Source organism: Sapajus apella, unplaced genomic scaffold (genome assembly GCF_009761245.1).
Source record: "Sapajus apella isolate SASKATOON/1434 unplaced genomic scaffold, GSC_monkey_1.0 scaffold47, whole genome shotgun sequence".
NCBI lineage: Eukaryota > Metazoa > Chordata > Mammalia > Primates > Cebidae > Sapajus > Sapajus apella.
In genome coordinates this window covers 6468296-6478197 of record NW_022436987.1, presented here as the reverse complement: position 1 = coordinate 6478197, position 9902 = coordinate 6468296, and the positions used below count along the sequence as shown (strand labels likewise).

Here is a 9902-nt window from a genome sequence, read left to right as displayed (position 1 = left end):
TTCTGGACTTTGTTTTGTATCACTGTTAAGTTTTTCTAATATCGTGACAATTCTATACTGTCTAAATCACTATCAATGTATAATGGGCCTTGTTAATCAGCTTATCAATTTTTACAAAATAAAATACTGCCAGAATTTTATTGGGACTATACAAAATCAATATATTAATTTGGGAAGAAATGATACCTTACAATATTGAGTTTCTAATTCATGAACATAACATATATTTTTATTTATTGAAGTCATCTTTAATTTCTTCAACCTTCCTCTTCAGCATCCCTCTTAAAAGGACATATACGATGGCCTTTATGCCCCACCCAGATAATCCAGGACCACCTCCCCAACACAAGATCTCTAATCACATCTGCTCTAGAGTAAATGCACCTAATCACAATGATTTAAACATACCCTTAGAATGACCCTGTATGGCAGATGCACCTGAATGTTTGTGCTAGGGAATCCATTAGTGGTCAACTTGGAGATCCATTCCTTATCTATGACAAACCCTGGCCAGTCCCGTGGAACATGGGCTGGTCTGTACAGGGGACTGAGGCCTTGAGTTTTTGGGTTAAATGAAGATTGCCAGGTGGAGGTCATTAAAGGAAGGCTGTTAAGTGAAAATACTGTATAAAGCACATGACGAAGCAACATTTAATAAACAAACTATGCCTTCTTTCCTATGCAATACCTCAATCACAAATCAGGTAATTAGATATATGAGTCTACTTCTGGACTTTATTTTGTAACATTGGTAAGTTTTTCTCCTTCATGACAGTTAGAAAGGAAGTTGCGATTCTCCTGCCTGGGTCACCGCCACTAGGCCATGTGGTTATGTTGTCCAGCCCACCTCCACTGGAAGACCATTTCTGTAGGTAAGGTGGGTCTCCTGCCCAGCCCACCGCCACTGGACTCTCTCCCCTGTATGTGAGCCCCTAATAAAACCCCATGTCTCTTTTGCTGGCTCTGGGTCTCTTCTTTGGCCTCGTGAACCTGGTGCTTTCCCTACTGAGGCAAATAGGGAGTTCAGTACATTTGCCAAGATGCTTTTGCCAAATAAGGTAACAGCTACAGGTTCCAGAGATTAGAACCTGATATCCTGATTGGGAGGTGGGGTTGGAGGTGTATTTTTCAGCCCACTATAGTTAGTAGATTATTTTCGATTTTCTAAGCACACAATCATAGCATCTGTAAATAACAGTTTCATTTCTCCAACATAGCTTTTTTAGCTACTCTTTATATACTGTATAAGCAAACTATGATTTGGGAAAGTTACTGTAATTTACATAAGATCCTAGTATCAGAGCTAGGATTTGAGCTCAGGTCTGGCAGATTCCAAAGTCTCAGTTCTTAACCACTACGTTGTACTGCCTAATAGGAGTCTAAGTCCTATTATCGGCAAAAAGAAATATTAGCAATAGTTCTATGCAAAAGGCATTCTAAGCAATCGGTTTCCTTCTGACAACTACCTATCTTCTTAGATGCAAGATATAACATTCTAGATTGCTTAAAATCTTTAGAATAAACATTCATACTACATAGTTTAAAATAAGACTCCAGAATAATAATTTTTTTTTTTTTGAGACGGAGTTTCACTCTTGTTACCCGGGCTGGAGTGCAATGGCGCAATCTCGGCTCACCGCAACCTCCGCCTCCTGGGTTCAGGCAATTCTGCCTCAGCCTCCTGAGTAGCTGGGATTACAGGCACGCGCCACCATGCCCAGCTAATTTTTTGTAGTTTCAGTAGAGACGGGGTTTCACCATGTTGACCAGGATGGTCTCGATCTCTTGACCTTGTGATCCACCCGCCTCGGCCTCCCAAAGTGCTGGGATTACAGGCGTGAGCCACTGCGCCCGGCCCAGAATAATAATTTTTTAAAAGACCTAAGTTTAAATCCCAGACCCACCACACACTGCTAGTATCGCCTTGAACAAATTACATAATTCATCAGAGCCTCAGTTTCCACGTGTTTAAAACTGAGAGTTATTGGAACACTTAAATAAGAAAATGCATGTGCATTCACATAGTAAATGCTCAATAAATAATTCTATTATTGTGCTGTTATTGTATTTATATATTTATCAAAAACACATTTAGTAGCAAAATGCAAAAACTGAAAAAACTAACAAGACCATCTTAGCCTACGACAAACACCACAACAAATAATTGCCACCTGGGCTAATGAGTAACATGGAGGCCAGAGGAAACATCGTGGAAGTGAAGAACAGAGAGCAGGTGACTCACTGTGGGTAGGAATGGGGGTCAGGCAGCTTCCCAGAGAAGGTGACACCTAAGCTAAAACTTGAACGAGAAAGCAGAGAAGACAGGAAGAGTATTCCAGGCAAAAGGACCAGCACGTAGCACAGGGAGGCCTGAAATTATTCCTCCAGCAGAGGAACAAGACTGCCTTACCTGCCTTGGAAGAACCAGAGTTCAGGAACTGGAGACCCAAAACACCAAAGTTCATTCTATTCAGCTGGGAGAATAAGGTCAGAAAAAGTCACCTAGAGAAGATATCTGGCTTTAGAACTCACAGCTTCAGAGCTGGACTGCTCTGCGTTCCTGGGGCCGCAAGAGCAAGCCAGCCTCAGCCACCACAGCTGATCCCCCTCAGCCGCGAGCTGACGGCTCCCTGACCGGAAGTATACCCGGAAGGGTACGGGGTGGTGGGAGGCACGTCAAACCCGGAGCGCGTGAGGAGGCGCCAAACCTCCCGCAAAGCCTCTTGAGCAGCTCTTCAACTAGATGGGGCACACCAGGTTCTATGTGGCAGAGCACTGAGGTGTCAGGGCACATCCGGGATGTTGTCAGGGATGTGGTGTCCAATACTATGCACCACAGGCTGACGGAGAGTAGATCAGCACCGTCTTACCTGAGGAATAAGAGTTTAACCGGGAGCAACACGGAGGAGACCGACCGAGGCCCACGGAGCAGCAGCCTCTTGAATTTCTTGAAGCTCGTGGAAGACAGATTAGGCACTTCTGTTTTGCACCAGAAGGGAGCGCTAAGTCTTCAGGTGGAAACTATGGAAAGGAAGATTTGGGCTGTCAACATAAATACGTTGCTGATCATTAGCAAATATTGAGCCCAGCCTCGTGAAGCCTCTCGGAGCACCGCAGCTCACAAGCACCGCGCTTATGCCCTTCCCACTGCTAATGCCTGAGAGGAAGTGCAGTTCCACCCAAGGGGCAGCGAAGGAAGAGCCCAAGAGGGGATGGGCATGGTTGTCAGCTAAACCTGCTCCTGCAAAAGTGGAAGCGAGGCCAAAAAGGCAGCAGGAAAGGATACATCTTCACACAAAAACTTACAAACAAAAGGGAAAAGGGGAGCAAAGAGAAAACAGGCCAAGTGGCTAACCCAGAAACTAAAGAACATTCACCTGCAGAAAACGGAGAAACTGCAATCTAGGAGAGCCCAGCCTCTGATGACGCCAGAGAGGAAGAAGTCAAGTCTGATTAATATCATGTACCCTGTCTTATTGGCGGTCCCTGTCTCCCCTCTTGTACAGTCCAGAAGAGTATTTTTATCAACTATTTTGTAAATGCAAGGCTTTTAGTAGCTCCAGAAACATTTTTAAGGAGGGAATTCCACCTCATCCCATTTTTTAAGTATATGCTTTTTAAGAGGTAAAGTCATTTGCTGGTTGTTTATTTTTTGGTACAACCAGAAGACAGTGTGGGATATTGAATTATGGGAGGCTTTGACTGTCTTGGGTGTTAACATTCCATAGACAGGTGGCTAGTTTTTATATACTACAATATAAAGCATGCGAATAGCAACATGGAGTCACAGTCCTTCATTTCACGTCTTGGACATTTTAAATTACTTCTGTTTCCACGTTGTTTTTCAGTAGAATTGTTTCCTAAAGAAAGCCAGCCCTCGAACATGGCTCTTCCTGTCAGAATTGTGTGCACACTGTAACATCTTTGGTCACAATCCTATTTTCCTAATAACTTTGTTAATGTGCTGTAGAAGATTGAAAATTTGAGTATGTGATGTATATGCTATTCAGTTTCAAATTGGTGGGACGTATGTAACAGTTTATCCACATGTGAAGATACTGGTATTCTGGTATCTGATAGCCTCTTAAGGAAAATTTGCCTCCAATTTTTAAGCTGGAAAGTCACTTGAACAACTTAAAAAGGAATTACAATAATGGCTTTTTAGATTATCAGTATGTATATTAAGAATTGTATACAAATTGAAATGTCTGTGTACTGAGCCTCAATGCAACCATAAAACCTCAATCATAAAAGAAAAAAATATTTGTGGAATACCTAATATAGTACCTAATAGTGCCAGGCACTATTCTAGGCACTTTACAGCAATAGGAGTTATCCAGTCATTGAATGAGATGCCTTGAAAGGTAGTGAGCTCTCTGTCACAAAAGATACTCAAGCAGAGACAGGTCAATTTCTTAGTGGGATGTTGAGGGAGGAATTAAAGTCTGGAGTAAGAAATCAACCCAGCTGGTTTCCAATTTCTCTTCAGCCCTGTGATTCTATGACATCTGCTTTCTACAGATTGGAAACACCTACATAAATTTCCTTTAGAGTTCCATGTTTAATATCTTGGGGAGGCAAAAGAGAAAGGCAGACACCATCCTCTTCACCCTGTGGTAAGAGGTAAATGTAGGAAAGTGGGATGATTTTATCAAGGTAACAGATGATAGGGTCGTGCAGAAGCAGGAGTAGGGTCCAGGGTTTCTGCCTCTGTCTCTAACATTTGTTCCTTGTGTTCTCCTCTATATCACAGTGCTGAAACCCACTGGCCTGCTGGGTGATGGTCCTGAAAGGATCAGAGCTCCAAGGATTACTACGTAGCGTAGTGTCAGTCCCAAGCCATGTTGTGGATCTACAGTTACAACCAGGGCGGCCCTCATGGGCAGTGGCCTCATACTAGGCTTCCTCCTCGGAAGGTTTAATACTCTGTAGTTGCCATCTTGAAATTCTTAAGAATTGTATCTTTGAATTTGTGTTTTGTGAGGTCTAATGGAGCAATGGGACACTCACAGGGGCTTAGAGCCTCAGCTTACTTGTGGTCCTACCTCTTCCCACCTTCCCAGGATGGTTCTCAGTGGGGGCTGTGAAGCCTCTCTCTCCCCCCGTCCCACCCCACAACTGTAGCCACTCCCCACCCCAGACAGGACATAGGAGAGTCGGGGGCCCAGTGCACACCCACAGAGTCTTGGTGGTGAGGCTCAGCAGCACTCCTACACACCTGCTGGATGGCTAGATGGAGGCCCCATCTCCAGGGGATCTAGCCTCACCTATCCAATCCAGGTACCAAGCACATCCCAGCACACAGGTTCAAAAATCTTCCAGGGAACCCAGCTGCCGTGGGTTAGAGGGGCAACAGCCCATGGAAAGGAAACATGCCTGGTTTAATTTCTCCTGACCCACAGCTCCAGTTGCCTCTGGCTGCCTCGGGTAGGGTTCCTTGGCAGCCCTCAAGCAGGAACAGTGTGCATGCCCTTCTATCAAGAGGCAGAGGTCTGGGGCACCTATGAGGTTCCACACTCCCCTGCAAGAGTCCCCACACCTGGAGCCCTCCCTCAGCCAGCTACAGCTGGCAGCATGTCTTCCAGGGGGGTCCTCTGCAAAAGAGGAGGTCCTCTCTCTTTTCTTCCCTTCCAGAGCCCGGCTTCAGTTTGTCTCTTCTGGACAGCTCAAGGCACCCTTTGGGAAGGGGCTGCAAAATGCAAATTGTATATGTTCAGTGATTCCACATGCACATTAAGTGCTTTCCTATTTGCATTTATATTTGCCTTGCACAGCATAAAGATAAACTGTAAAATTCATGCTAATAATTGAAAACTTTAATTTTTCTTAGAATGACATTAAATAACAAATGAAAAACACCGTGACAAGATGGAAGAGAGACTGCAGAAAAAAGGGGAAAAAAGCTTTATCTATAACAGCACTTTTTTTTTCCTGCTTTTTAACCTTGAGGCTCCACATTTTCATTTCGCAATGAGCCTCACAAATTATGTAGCCAGCTCTGCTTACAACTTGCTGCTTGCCTAAGCCAACCCATGTGCAAGGCAGGCAGCTGATCCTCAAACCAATGGCTGGAGCCCCGTCTCACAATAATGTTACTGTCTGTGAGTGCCCCGTGGTGACTCACAGCTCAGGACTGTATATTTCTCACTTGTCTGAATACAAAGTAAAAGTGGCTATTTTTATAGAACAAAAACCCGGGGAAAACATGGAATTCAGCCCATCTATATGCACTGCTGCACCTGAGACACTCAGCACACATAATAAATCTGTCTTTGGAAACTTGCTCCTTTGCAGTTTTGACATAGATAAATGACAAGTATTAAATCTTAAGGGAAAAGAACCAGCTGCTGTAGTTGTTGAATTACTGAGACAGAAGCCTCCAGGCCTGCTGATTTGAACTATCAGGCAGAGGCCTCCTAGAAAAGGGCACAGGTGAGCTGGGAGAATGTCTCTGGCATTACCAACCCCGAGAAACTCAGGGCCATACATCTCATATCTGAATGTGAACTTTGGAATCCATTACCATAACCTTGGACTTCAACCAGGAAGAGGACTTTTTTGGGGGGACACATGCCACGCTAAACCAGTGGTTCAGAACTTGAGTTGCTGTCCAGTGGAATTTTTCTGTAGACAGAATGGATACCTGGTGAAAGAGCAAGGACTAGCAACAGACATATTTGTTCACTGTTCAGCACGATAGCGGTGGTAGGACTCAAAGGTGACAACAGATAATTCTAGAGTCAGAGTCAAATATGGCTAGGAGATGACGTATCCTTTCACCGTGGTGTTCCTCTGCCCCAGAGTGGAGCTCTTTTGGGGGGGGGGTGGAACCTTTGTTTTTACATCCCCTGGTGCGCCCTCCCCACCGCCATACATTACCTGGCATGGAGTGGTGGCTCAGGCACTTTAAAAAAATTAAATTCGGGCAAGTGTGGTGGCTCATGCCTGTCATCCCAGCACTTTGGAAAGCCAAGGCGGGTGGATCACAAAGTCAAGTGTTCGAGATCAGCCTGGCCAATATGGCGAAACCCTGTCTCTACTAAAAATATAAAAAATTAGCCAGGCAGTGTGGTGCATGCCTGTAGTCCCATTTACTCGAGAGGTTGAAGCAGGAGAATAGCTTGCAACCAGGAGGTGGAGGTTGCAGTGAGCCAAGATTACACCACTGCACTCCAGCCTGGGAGACAGAGCGAGATTCCATCTCAAAAAAAAAAAAAAAAATTCAATCAAACTCCTTCCTTCTTTAGTGAGAAGACCATGACCCAGAGAATTTTGATTCTATCCTTAAAATCATGCAGCTAACAAATAGCAACACTGGGACCAGAACTGAGACCTCCTTACCCCAATGAGAGGTGATCTAGTCTATCATACTTGGAGAGAAAATTGGTGTCCTTTTCTTTGAAAATCATATAGTCCATGTGGAAAAGAAAGAATCTGATAGACTCTCAACAATGAGCTGCTGCCAAAATGTTGGCAGAATGGAAATGAGGAAGAGGATGGGGTCCAGGCCTGGGCCCGGCCAGTCAGGGGAAGACCGACAGTTGCTCAGGCAAGGAAGCTGGCCTCTCAGTTCAGGGGGACCTGCTGTGGTCCCAACCAACACCCTAGGATGAGAGCTCTCTGCAGGAAGAGGACACGTACTCACAACCTTGCTAACATGCTTCTTCTGAGGTGAGCACTCTTCTCCGAGGTATATGTGGATTAATTCATTTCATCCTCATAACAAGCCTGTTAGGAGGGCACTATCATTCATTCCACTTGACTGAAACTGAGAAAAATTTGTGAGTGAGAGAGTTAGGCTTTAAACCTGGGAGTCTGAACTCTCTCTTAGCTCCCATTGCTCAGCCGCCTGTCTAGCCTGGGGAAGGGGAATGCACACCAGAAACATGAAAGAGTCCTTCAGAAGAGGGAACGTCCTCAGTGGCAGCAGGAGTGCAACACCTGCTGTTGGGAAGGCCACTCATGGGAGCACCTCCCATCCCCACCCACAACTCCCTCTGCTGCCCCCCACCACCCCCGCTCTGTTCCCAGACTTCTCCTTTCCCTGGAGCCACTGCCCAAACTCACCAGCCTCAAAGCTGGATGTAGATCCTTGCATACACCTCATTCCACTGTCCCTCCAATGGAAAAGAGGCAGCATGGTGTGCTCACAAATCCCACGGCCCCTGGGCTTGGCTTCTGCCACTTACTGGCTGTGAACTTGAAGATCTCACTTAACACCTCCAGGCCTCAATCTCTTCATTCATAAACTGGATACCAGCAATGCTTCACAGGTGGCCATAACAAGTTATCATGCACGAAAGCATGTTGCAAATTGTTCAGTGTTAGCCAACATTCAATCCCTTTCGGTTTATCTATAACTAGGACCAACTACTTGAGAGCTTGAGAGCGTGGACTTTGGACCCAGACAAATAACGTAAGTTACTGAACCTTTCTCAATTTCAGTTTCCATATCTGTCAAATGGGCATAATGTGGTGGTACCAGCTATAGGGATGATGGAAGGCATATGCAAGATGATGCATAAAAATTAATAGTAAAAACTTTATATGCCTTTAAATAAGTTAATATATAAGATCACTGATAATCACCTGCCATATATTGGTATTATTATTCATTCTTTTCAAACCATGGAGAAAAAGGCAATGCCTTGTAAAGTACTTAGCTTTGTTTCTAACACAGGGTTTGTGCTCAATAAATACAGGCTACTAAGGTCATGTTATCACTGGTGGTATTATTATCAGTAGTACTATTATCGTAGAGGGGCTAGTGATTCCTATGCATGTCAGGGCTGAGCAGCACCGCCTTGGGACTCAGCAGGACTCTGCCTTTCTCAGACTGGACTTTATCCTCAAGTCCCAATTGTCTCAAACCTTGCAGGGCTCATTTCATGAACCTGCACTCTAAGCCGTCATACAGGACCCTGCGTTCAGAAGGGGCTGTGCTCAAAAAGCCTGCATGCTTGGTTTAATACTGTTGCTGTCTTGAAATTCTTATTTTTCAATAAGAGGCCCCACATTTTTGTTTTGCACTGAGCCTGGCAAATTATGGAGCCAGACCTGCTGCCTGCCACCCTGGGGCCCTCTAGCACTGGTGCCTCGAATCTACCTGGTTCCTGCCCCCCTCCCTCCCTAAGCCGGATTCCTTCCTGTGTCCTGAACACCATATTTCTAATGCACACAGATACCATGTTGGTACTGACTGCAGCCCTGGAAAACTTGTGAACTGAAGTACAATTTAGTAGTCAGACCACAGGGATTTGTCCTCCCAGAAGCTAGGCTTGCTAGAGCCATACCTGAATTGTCGTATCTTTTCTTTTCTTGTGGGTATCACCTTCTTAGCATTTAAGTATGCTAGAACTATGCACACTATTTTTAACTTGCCTCATCCCATTAAATTCTTCCTATAGCTGATAAGGTATATATAATTTTTCTTGTTTTACAGAGAAGGAAACTCAAAAAGTTTAAAGAGCATGCCTAAAATGAAATAACAGATCAGAAGTCAAGCCAGAATATAAACACATGTGTGTTCAAATCAACAGCCCTTGGACTGTACTGCCTCCTTGCGCTTAGTGGTCCTTTTCTAGGTCTAAACTCAGTTCCCTGGCCCCCAGCCCCCCTACCTACTCAGGGACTGAGATCTCCGCATACTGTCCTCTCCCCATACCCTTTTTCTGGAGGTCCCCACTCTCCCAGTGTTGATGTAGGAGACATTCCACCAGAAGCACACAAAGGGTCTATATATTAGATCCTGTGGCTGTGTGACAAAGAAGCCACAATTTTTGGTGTCTTAAAACAAGAGAAGTACATTATTTCACAGTTTCGGAGCCCAAAATCTGAAATCAGTATCACTGCACTAAAATTAAGGTGTTGGCAGGGTCTCATTCTTCCCTGGAGTCTCCTCT

The 9902-nt window shown here is 44.8% G+C and overlaps 1 pseudogene; it reads left to right on the top strand.

Moving 5' to 3' along the window:
• Positions 1-3065: 3065 nt before the first annotated feature.
• Positions 3066-3685, top strand: LOC116525360 (annotated as a pseudogene).
• The last annotated feature ends 6217 nt before the right edge of the window (positions 3686-9902 follow it).